The 12,166-nt window shown below is 41.9% G+C and overlaps 1 long non-coding RNA gene across 3 annotated transcripts; it reads right to left on the reverse strand.

Moving 5' to 3' along the window:
• Window positions 1-8,397: 8,397 nt before the first annotated feature.
• On the reverse strand, window positions 8,398-11,224 carry LOC123094767 (uncharacterized). Of its 3 annotated transcripts, none has more exons than XR_006445959.1 (6): window positions 11,185-11,224; window positions 10,434-10,547; window positions 9,774-9,825; window positions 9,597-9,698; window positions 9,425-9,475; window positions 8,398-8,771 (listed from the first exon to the last, which is right to left on the reverse strand). It is a non-coding gene; the product is annotated as an uncharacterized lncRNA (long non-coding RNA). The 3 variants fall into 3 exon arrangements; XR_006445960.1 differs by having other exon boundaries at window positions 8,398-8,774; XR_006445958.1 differs by lacking the exon at window positions 8,398-8,771 and having other exon boundaries at window positions 9,373-9,475.
• Window positions 11,225-12,166: the final 942 nt, after the last annotated feature.

The following is a 12,166-nucleotide window of genomic DNA, read 5'->3' on the forward strand; positions in this document are numbered from 1 at the left end:
CTGTTATCGTTATTAGATGGCCTTAAGCCATATTTATTGTAATAAGTTCTTTTTCAGCCATCGATGTAATAAGTGTGTGATTGCAACTCTGCTATAAAACCTCGATGTACTGTGTGGTGTCAGCATTACTGATCCAGGGATGACACCGTAGCACAGTAGACGTGATCCATTCGGGTCAGGTCGCTACAGAGATGGTATCAGAGCACACGCTGACTGTAGGACACGACCACTAAGTTAAAGCCATAGATCACTACTCTCCTCTCATTTTCTAATTCCTCATCTATTCTACTCTTTAGGATGAAGGACGCGAAGATTAAGTACACCCAACCGGATGAAGGCACACCATTTGGATTTCACTTGAAGGAAGTTACCAAGTACCTGAACATTGGACTACCAAGTTTCACCGGGACTTTCAACGCCACTCTGCCTGAAGAGGAGCGCTGGAAGATTCAAGCTCACGTTCCAGGAAGAACATTCGCCCCAATCACGAAGCCCATAGATAGTGTTTTCAGTGCACCAACTTGGAGTCTAGGAAAGAGCATGGCAGCTCATATCACCATGGGACGCATTGGAGAAGTTTATCAAGAAGACCTCAAGGACACCATCTACCAGATTTGCGGACGCCGAGATGAACAATGGGAGTTAGTCAGCCCCAAGAAGGATAGATCCATTGCAGCTTTTATCCAGGAGCTAAACCAGCACATTCGACGCCATGAGAACCAGATGTGCAATGATATGGTAGAATTGAAGAATGCGAAGGCAAGGATCATCGAGCTAGAAGGAGAACTAAAGACTACACGCAAGGATTATATGGACGAGATCGTAGCTCTAGCAAGGCACAATTGCGATCTTAAGCAGGAGATCGAAGAACTCAAGAAGAAATTGGAGCTCAAGAATGAAGACAAGTACGTCGCATGTCCAGACGACTACATCATCCTCGACGACACCGATTCGGACCCAAGTGAACCCGACTTTGAAGACGAAGCTGGAGCAGACATCATGGAATCTTCCACCGATTCAAATTTCTAGATGACCACCACATATTAGCAGTATTCCCCCATGTAAACATTATAGTACACGCACTTGCGATAGTTAGATCGTTGTAAGCCTTGTTTGATTGAATGGAGTGATTTTGTGTGCATTTGCTCATGTGCATTTGGGTAGTGATTCCCCTTAGACCTCATTCTATTCTAAATTTCTCTTCTTTTCTAAACCCATCAGATGCCTCCGAGACGTGACCCCGAATTCGTTTTCCCGCCAGAGATCACCCAACTGATCCAGCAGCAGAACACCCTGATTCAAACATTGGTGCAGAACCAGGGCAACAACAACAACAACCCACCACCACCACCTGCGGACCATTTGACTCGTTTCCTTAGACTAAATCCGCCAGTGTACTCTAGTAGCACCGAGCCGATTGTAGCAGATGATTGGCTCCGCAAGATAGGAAGGGAGTTGACCACTGCAGGATGCACAGATGGAGAAAGAGTGAAGTTTGCAGCACATCAGCTAGAAGGACCCGCAGCCGCATGGTGGGAGAATTTCACAGCCACTTACCCAGTAGACACTGTCACATGGGATCAATTTCAGCAAGCTTTTCGCACTGCCCATGTCTCAGCAGGAGCTATGGCCATGAGGAAGCGTGAGTTTCGCAACTTACGCCAAGGAGGAAGGACTGTTGGCCAGTATGTGGAGGAGTTTAGTAAGCTAGCCCGTTATGCCCCAGATGACGTTGCTACAGATGCGGCTAAGCAGGAGAAGTTTCTGGAAGGACTGAATGATGAACTAAGCATGCAGTTGATGGTAGCAAATTTCAACAACTACCAGGAGTTGGTAGATCGTGCCATCATGATTGAAGGGAAGCAACAGCAGATTGAGAACCGTAAGAGGAAGTATGGACAAGGGAAGTATAACTCTGGAGCCCAGCAGAAGCCCCGTTTTACCCCTAAACCGGGATTTAAGTTTCAGCACACCCATGGAGGAGGTAGCTCGCACAACCATAATGGCCACAAGAATGGTAATGGGAATGGAGGAAGCAATGGCCAGAACCGAACAACCCCATCAACCCCAACCAAGAGAGACCTGAGTCAAGTCACCTGTTTCAAGTGTTCGAAGACCGGACATTATGCAAATGACTGTCCCGAAGGCCAGAATGGAAATGGCAATGGAAGCTCTGGGAAGAAGCCGAACCCTTTCAATAGGGGACAGGTGAACCACGTTAATGTGGAGGAGATTGAAGATCAGCCCGATGCAGTAATCGGTAAGTTTTTGGTTAAGTCATTTACTGCACTCGTTCTTTTTGATACTGGTGCATCGCATTCATACATATCAAGGGGATTTGTGGAAAAGTATAGCCTGCCCACTAGGATTCTTAAAACACCTATGCTAGTAAGCTCGCCAGGAGCAGAATACATGGCCAGACAAGGATGTTTTCAAGTACCATTGAGTATAGGAAGGCATGTATTCCCAACGGATTTAATTATTCTGGAATCCCAAGGTCTGGATGTGATTCTTGGTATGGATTGGCTGTCGATGTATGGAGGAAACATCGATTGCGCCAGTAAGGCAATTTTGCTTACCACACCAGAAGGAAGAAGGATCAAGTATGTATCCCGGCATGTGCCAAACAGGACACAAGTGAATTGCTTATCAGGAGTTGTGCAGGAGGAAGTACCAGTGGTAAAGGATTTTCCTGATGTATTTCCTGAGGAATTACCAGGCATGCCACCGGATAGAGACATTGAGTTTTTGATTGAGTTATTGCCAGGTACAGGCCCAATATCGAAGCGACCGTACCGGATGCCAGCAAAGGATTTGGTGGAAATTAAGAATCAGATTAAGGAGTTATTGGATAAAGGTTATATACGCCCAAGCTCTTCACCTTGGGGATCACCCGTTTTGTTAGTGGAGAAGAAGGATGGATCTTTGAGAATGGTTGTTGATTATCGTGAATTGAATGCGGTAACAATCAAGAACAAGTACCCACTACCAATGATAAATGATCTGTTTGATCGTTTGCAAGGAGCCAAAGTGTTTTCCAAGATCGACTTGCGATCAGGGTACCATCAGTTGAAGATTCGGGAGCAAGACATACCCAAGACTGCATTTACCACGAGATACGGACTATACGAGTATACCGTTATGTCATTTGGATTGACTAACGCAGCAACTTATTTTATGAACCTGATGAACAAAGTGTTTATGGAGTATTTGGATAAGTTCGTCGTAGTGTTCATTGATGACATCCTAGTTTATTCAAAGAATGAAGAGGAGCATAAGGAACATTTGCGATTGGTTTTGGAGAAGCTAAGAGAACATCAGTTATACGCCAAGTTCAGCAAATGTGAGTTTTGGTTAAAGGAAGTTGGATTTCTTGGACATGTTATATCCGGAGAAGGAATAGCAGTTGACCCCACAAAGGTTGAGACCGTAACTAATTGGGAAGCACCAACGACAGTTGGAGAGATTCGGAGTTTTCTTGGACTCGCAGGATACTACCGAAGATTCATTGAGAATTTCTCAAGGATTGCTAAGCCTATGACTGAATTGTTGAAGAAGGATAACAAATTCATATGGACTAAGGACTGTGAGGCAAGTTTTCAGGAGTTGAAGAAAAGATTGGTTACCTCACCAGTTTTGATATTGCCAGATCAGATTAAGAATTACGAGGTGTATTGCGATGCTTCACGTCGAGGACTTGGAGCAGTGCTTATGCAGGAAGGAAGAGTTGTTTCGTATGCTTCACGACAACTTAAGCCCCATGAGTTGAATTATGCCACTCATGATTTGGAGTTAGCAGCCGTTGTGCATGCCCTGAAGACGTGGAGACATTTTCTCATTGGAAACCATTGTGAAGTATATACGGATCACAAGAGTTTGAAGTACATCTTCACACAGAAGGAATTGAATCTCAGACAAAGGAGATGGTTAGAACTTATCAAGGATTATGATATGAGATTGCATTATCACCCCGGAAAGGCTAATGTCGTAGCAGACGCATTGAGCCGTAAGAGCCACGTCAATACCCTAACGATGGGAGGAATACCCAATGAGTTAGCCGAGGACCTTCGAGAGCTATGTTTGGAAATAGTTCCGAGAGGCTATGTAGCAACATTGGAGATTCAGTCGACACTGATGGACAAAATCAGAGAAGCCCAAAAGGCAGATAAGGAAGTTGCCTCTATAAAGGAGAAAATGGGCAAAGGAAAGGCTAAAGGATTTCGTGAGGATGAACACGATACCCTATGGTTTAAAGACTGTGTTTATGTGCCCAATAACCCAGAAATCAGGAAGTTGATTTTACAAGAAGCCCATGATTCACCCTATTCGATTCACCCAGGAAATACCAAGATGTATTTGGATTTGAAGAACATTTTCGGGTGGACCGGAATGAAGAAGGATATTGCGGAGTATGTAGCTATTTGTGATGTATGTCAGAGGGTAAAGGCAGAACATCAGAAGCCAGCAGGATTGTTACAACCGTTGCCGATACCCGAATGGAAGTGGGATAAACTAAGCATGGATTTCATCACAGGTTTGCCAAAGACCCGTTCAGGATATGACTCGATTTGGGTTATAGTCGACCGTTTAACCAAGGTAGCTCATTTCATTCCAGTCAAGACTACCTATAGCAGTGCTAAGTTGGCAAAGATATACATGACCAGAATTGTGTGTTTACACGGAGTTCCGAGGAGCATCGTATCAGATAGAGGAACCCAGTTTACCTCGAAATTTTGGAACCAGTTGCACGAGACATTGGGAACTAGATTGGAATTCAGTACAGCTTTCCACCCACAGACCGATGGACAGACTGAAAGAGTCAATCAGATTTTGGAAGATATGCTGAGAGCTTGTGCACTAGATTATGGATCAAGCTGGGACGAAAACTTGCCGTATGCGGAGTTTTCTTATAACAATAGTTACCAAACCAGTTTGAAGATGGCCCCTTTCGAAGCTTTATACGGAAGGAGGTGCAGGACACCGTTATCATGGAACGAAGTTGGAGACCGTCAATTCTTTGGACCAGATTTGATTAAGGAGTCTGAACAGAAGGTTAAGTTGATTCGAGACAGGCTCAAGGTAGCCCAGTCCAGACAGAAGAGCTATGCCGATTCAAAGCGCAAAGCGATTGAGTATGAAGTTGGAGACAGAGTATATCTCAGAGTATCCCCGCTTCGAGGAGTTAAGCGTTTTGGAGTTAAAGGAAAGTTAGCACCCCGTTTCGTTGGACCGTATAAGATTCTGCAACGTATGGGAGAATTTGCTTATAAGTTGGAATTGCCAGAAGGACTGTCAGGAGTTCATGATGTATTCCATGTTTCTCAGTTGAAGAAATGCCACCACACTGAGGATGAAGCCACCTGGGAAAGAGAGGAAGTTTTGCTCAAGGACCACCCTCACCTATTTTCTAGCCAACCCGAATCTCGAGGGCGAGATTCATCTTAAGGGGGGTAGGTTTGTAACATCCCAAATTTTCAACTTGGAATGTTATACATTAGGTCATCATGCATATCATATTTTTCTCGCATTTTCCGATCCTAGAAAATTTCACGCAACTCAAGGACCCTCGGAGAGAGTTGGAAGTTTCATTATTTTCAAATTTGGGATTTCTCAAATTTTGAAAATAGGATCATTTGGATTTATTTAAATATCTTCATCAAGTTTTCCTATAAAATTTTTGAGAGAGGGAATAATATGACTTTCCCAAATTTAGGAAAAAAATGAAGATTTAATAAATAAACCCATTTTGGTTTTTGCCGGAGTTTTATTTGCGTTTTATTTGCCTTAGGGAAAAAAATGCGCGTTTTCAAAAATTGCATTTTAGGCCCCGAGTAAAGTTTATTTTGTTCGACTCATTTTTAGGAGTCGGGGAAAATTTACTTTATTAATTTTGGAGTTCGTTTAGATTTTTTTTTATTTTTTTTTCTCTTTGCGCGCGAGACCGTTTTAAAAAAAAAAAAAAAAACTGCAGCGCCTTGGGCCAAAGGCCCAAGCCGCCAAGCCACCGGCCGGCCAAGGCCAAGGCCATCGCGCGCCACGCCCAGGGAGGAGCCGCACCAGGCGCAAGGCGCCAGGGAGCCACCCCTTTTTCCTATTCCTAGTAGGATTCATCTACTTTCGTTTTTTTTCTAGATCTTTTCCCTCTTTTGTTTCCTAATCCTAGATCTATTCCTAATCCTAATCTATTTCTTGTCCCCTACCCCAAGCAAAGACCCTCCCCTCCCCAATATAAATACCCAAGCACCCCCCCCCCTCTAAACCATCAAACCAACACCTCTCCTCTCCTCCGCCTCTCACCCGCGCCACCCCTCACCACCGCGCCGCCCCACACCCGCGCCGCCGCCGCACCTTGCCCACGCCGCCGCCCTACGCCGACACCGCCGGAGCCCCGCTCACCGGAGACCTCGCCAAGGTTGCCCCGTGCTACATCTATTCTTTTTCTCGGATCGTTTTCTTCTAATCGTTCCGATTCTTTTCTTCTCTAAACCGTTCCGGTTTTCTAGATCGGTTTTTCGTTCGGTTTTCTTTTCCGAAACCCTAGATCGGATTTGTTTTCTTTTCCGATTTAGTTGCTTTGGACCGTTCGCCGGACCGTTCGTCCTAACGAACGTGATCACCGGATTCTTCTAGGTTAATGAACGTTCGTCGTTCTCTTTTCTCGTCGGATTTATTCCGCGATTCTTCCGATCGTGATTTCAGATCCGATCTTCTTTCTAGTCTATCTTCTTGCCCGTTTATCGGAATCAGGTGATTCAAGCGCCTGGAGTTTCGCCTCGAAACCGCCGTTCCGTCTAATCAACTTGAACAAGCTTTTGCTACAGTAAAATTTTGACCTAGTTTCAACTTGCTAGAACCGAGTTGTTTTTCTTCCGCCGTTTGTTTTTCGTTCTTTCTTTTGCAACCAGGGTTCTTAAGTTGAACTCTCTGGTTAGATCTTTTATTCGAGATTTCCCTGTACATTAGATGAGTACTTATTGTATGCTTGTTGTTTGTCTGCGATAGATTACCCGGATTGCGCCGCTTGTTACTTCGAAACCCTAGGACTCGCGGATCATCAGCAAGGCAAGTAACACTTTGATCATACCTTTTCTACAACCCATGTTTTATTGCATTAGATCAAACCCTCAAACACTTGCATTGTTTAGGATCTAATTAAATTGTGGGATTGGGAAGTAGATGAGGTAGTACCTATTACCTGTTACTTATGAAACCTTTGGGAGTTACTCTACGTTTGCTTATATTGCCATGCTATGCTAGTAGACGTGGATTGGGTGAGTGATATCCATGACAGATGTGAGATTGATAATTTTTAATGGTTTATCTAAGGTGGCAACTTAAACACACATCTGGGTGGATTGAGGCACCTGATGTCTATCAGGACTTGCCTGTTTTTTTTCGGACCGCCACCCAGGCTCAAAGGGATCATAAGATCTTTCATGCTAGAAACTTTCGTGTGCAGCCACATGCTACTATGGGCTCTAGCATAGTTGACTAAGTTGTGCGAACTCTTACGGGGTGGACTAGCAGATGTAGGGGATGTAGGTGTACCGGTCTACCCCACATGTAAGGTGCTAGTGCTTCTGAAAGACTATGTCTCGGTCATCCGTTTTCTCAAACACCTTGTAGTGCGAGAAACCAAACGGAGGCGATCGAGTCATGTGGGAAAAGTGCGCAGCCTCTGCAGAGTAACAAACTAATCATGATTAGCCGTGTCCCCGGTTATGGACAACTTGAGTATCTAGTACTTGAATATCTTTGTGAATCTCAACATGTTACTTCTAATAAAAGCTATTGGGTTTTAATGAATACTTTTAATTGGGATTGAGGATGCTGTCAACCATTCTCAATGTTTCACAACCACCATGATAGTTAAACAAAATTATTCCTTTGATGTAGGGAAAAATTGGCTTTTCGCAAAACTGTAACCATAGAGCCTTACCACCAGCCAAATATGCATGTAGTATAGGCTTATTGTTCCTTTACTCTCTATGTGTTACATTGCCAGCATATTCCATGTGCTGACCCGTTTTCGGGCTGCAACGTTAATGTTGCAGACTTTTCAGACGACGATTGAGGTGCGTTTAGGTCGTGGTTCTATACTCAGTGATGCCGATGGAGTTGATGGACTCGCTTATCTTCCAAGCCTTCCGCTGTTATCGTTATTAGATGGCCTTAAGCCATATTTATTGTAATAAGTTCTTTTTCAGCCATCGATGTAATAAATGTGTGATTGCAACTCTGCTATAAAACCTCGATGTACTGTGTGGTGTCAGCATTACTGATCCAGGGATGACACCGTAGCACAGTAGACGTGATCCATTCGGGTCAGGTCGCTACATAGAGATTCCAATATGGACTACATATGAAGCTTATACATCCGTATGTAGTCCTATTGAAATCTCTAAAAGGGCTTATATTTCGGAATGAAGGGAGACAACAATTTTTTTATAAGAGCACCATTAACTATCCCATTCCAAAAGAAAAGATGCTAGCACAGAAAAAGGACCCAAAATATCTTGTCGAGGATAAAAAATAGCAGTTTATTTTCTTCTTATACCACCATCATCTAAACATTGACAATGCGTTTTATACGTGTCATCGCGTAGACAAAAATGCATGAATAACTATAGGATGCAGTTTACAACCTGAAAGAACATAACTTTTGAATTTAAAACATGAATCAATTTTACCAAATTGCACATGGAGCAAATAGAATGGCATCTAGTAGTGCATCTCCCTGTAACATCATGGTTGACACCGTCACCGCAACTCTGCTGTCACCGTTGGTGAATCGAGAAAATAATAACCAATAAATACGGGCAATTGAGTGTAAAGAAATAAACTTCAGCTCAGACAAAACACATACTTAGGACTGGAGAACATCACATATAATGAGAAGGTATTTCACTTCCTTACAGAGTGAATATTTTGCAAATTGCGGTGTGATCATGTTATGCTTTATATGTTAATATCCGACTCCCTAAGCTGAGACCATTGTTACACAAAACTAAAACAAAGCTAGTGCATTAGTTGTCACCCAATGATTAGACATTGCTCATTTCTGATAATACATCAAGAACATTAAATGTTAATGTAAAAAACTTTTTGACAATTAAGACTGTTATCTGGTAATCCTCAAATCGTATGTACCAACCAATGGCTCCACAAGTATCCTAGCTATGTGACACTCTTTCTAATACCAACAAACAAAAAAATTATCATAAAGCACACATATTGACAAATTGGGTACTAAGGACAAGATGGGGTCTCCTGTCAGAGATATAACCATCAAATAGACAAAATGATTTTTTTTGAAAAGGACAAAATGACTTTTAGTTGTTCAATAATCTTCCAACTTTTTTATTTATATGAAAGACACCACACCCAAAGAGCATCTTATAACTAACTGGAGAATTCTGATTACCTTCGACCATTCTCATCTTCCATTAACCCGCTTAGCTTTCCGCACATCTCGCTGCAAGAAAAACAAGATTACAAGTTATATCATGCTTTTATTTGGTTCAGCAATAAAGCAGATTGTATGTTTTGTAGAGCATTCAAGAATTTGAAGATTATTGTTTGCAACAGCTACCAACCTAGTATATACACTCATCCAAAGCTTGCTCCTGCTGATTTAGATTATTAACTTCTGTCATTATACAATATTGATTTTTGAGAGTTATCGTAATACTATATCCCTGCAAGAATATTCAGGTGCGTATAGGATTAGTATGTCAATTTCAGTAGGAATAACAAATTTACATGAACAATACCTTCAAACATGAAAGGCCATGATCTAATTTCACTCCTCAATCATTTAGGCCCCTGTAATGTTATGTAAAATTAGCTCATAGTACGTTAATGGACATGGTAAATAAATATTAATAAATGACGGAATACAAGTTCAAGAAAGGAAAACAACATACTTCCAACGAAGTCTGTTTTAAGTTTCTTTTCTATATGACCATTCCTTGGAGGACATTTGTGACGTCATTTGTTTAGATCCATTTGTGATGTCATATATGCTTCGATTTGGACCTTGATTGGGGTTATAATTTGTCAAACAAAAGTGTGTGCACTGTACATACTTGAAGCTTGTGCACGCACTTCAAAATGCCCCAGAAAAAATACAAGTAAATTTGAAGCTAAATTGTTATAAATGTCCCAGAAAAACAGAATCAAGAGCTAACAATATATAGAAGTATTAACCCTGAAGAATCACACCTTTGGCCTAGACAAATGGTATGTAAGAAAATAAGAAAATAAGGACCAAAGCCCTGCTAACCATCTACGATTTCGTTTGTTCAATTTCAATAGAACAACAGCTCCAAAATGTGATAATTTGGGGAAACTTCCAAAGATTTGCACCGCAATAGCCAGAAAGGTAAAGAAGCATAGCATGGCGGTGAAACGAGCACAGGAAAGCAACATACCTGACCAGTGCCGGCGAGCGCAGCTTTCCTCTACATAGTTAGTCGCTCCTTCCATGCACATCCCACTATCTCAAGGTAATCGTCGTTGGTCTCTCCACTGGCATAGTCTCCACACTGAGAAAAGAAACTGACGGAAATTACACGGGGTGCAGACAACATCTTACATCTGAAACATTAACCATGATTAGTTTTTACTCAAAAAAATCCCCAAGCCCGAAGTATATTTTCTTAACCTCTAGAGTAACAAACTACAAATTGTTGTTTGGTGCATCAATCAAAAAATTTAAAGAGAGGATACTCAACCAAAGAAGCAGAAGAATGGTCTTGTGCTAAACTGCTAATCAGTTAATCACATACACATATGAGCTAAACATATTCATGTCATAGGCGGGATAAGAGATAAAGCAAACTCCTTTATATCTATCACATTCTTTAGATAAAGAAAAATCCTTTTTCTCTATCACATTCTTTCGTACCTAACTCAGAAATAAAATCGTTACTTATGTTGGCATTTGACATAGTTACTCTTAAGCAACTGTCGAATCTTTCTTTCCTACCCATTGACCCACAAAACAAGTTTTGCAACTAATGGCAGAAGTGATGCTTAATCATTTAGACCTATTCTCTTCTTTTTGCATGGATTTAGACCTATTCTTTTCAAGTTCCTGAAGAAAAAACATCTGAAAACTGCCTTGTTAATTACAACCATTAGCATCTTCACGCGAGGATGTATGCATAGGTGGGTACTAACCGCTGCGATTTGCATGCATGAATATACGTTGATCGCTGGAGAAGGGCACCGCCGCACCCAATCACCACCAACAAACTGAAGGAAATAAGCAGCTATTTTTTCGACCGATCAAACCATGTGTACATACATCTGCGCACAAAGTTTCATTGCATCATGATCTGGTCTTAGTTACAGGTAACAACAACCACCATGGTATATTTGCAGCTGCACATGATGCAGTTTGTTAAGTTGGGTTATAGAGCGAGTACCTTGACGATGCTCCCTCCCTCCCTCCCTCCCTCCCTCCCCCTCCCCCTCCCTCTCCCTCCCCCCCTCTCTCTCTCTCTCTCTCTCTCTCCCTCTCTCTCTCCCTCTCCCTCTCCCTCTCCCTCTCTCCCTCCCTCCCTCTCCCCCCTCTCTTTTATGGCCTGCATAGGACATTTAGAAAGGCATTAGGTCTAACATATGACAGTGCTACAAATAGAAACATAAAACATGTACTTGGAAGGATCATGCTCAGAACACGAATACAAGGGATAAATATTTTTTACATTTATCACTAATGATGTCTAAATACACCTTGCAATGTGCCTGTCTTACAATTAGATAAAGCCATCAATTTGTGAGTGGAGGGGAAAATTAAAAGTTCATGAGAAAGTTATCACCACTTTTCTGCGTTGGTGCACACCGATGATTAAGGACATGAAGCAACTCTTCTTTGTCTCTTTTATACAATTTCACCTTGCCACTGCAAAAAATATATAAATACGCTTTCATTATCTTGCAATCTTGAAGTTTCTTTGGAATGCCGTCAACCTGAAATGAAGGTTATCACTCTAAAAAGAGTGTCATGTTAAGGAAAATGCGCCAGACTGTATCTGAGGCAAATTAATGTTGGATTGATCTTTCAATAATTTGAATTTGGTGATAGACTAAGTGCATTATTGAGCTTCTATTATAAGTGAATTTGGAATGCCTTCAACCTGAAATGAAGACATGTTCA

The sequence above is a fragment of the Triticum aestivum genome, chromosome 4B, assembly GCF_018294505.1.
Source record: "Triticum aestivum cultivar Chinese Spring chromosome 4B, IWGSC CS RefSeq v2.1, whole genome shotgun sequence".
Lineage (NCBI taxonomy): Eukaryota > Viridiplantae > Streptophyta > Magnoliopsida > Poales > Poaceae > Triticum > Triticum aestivum.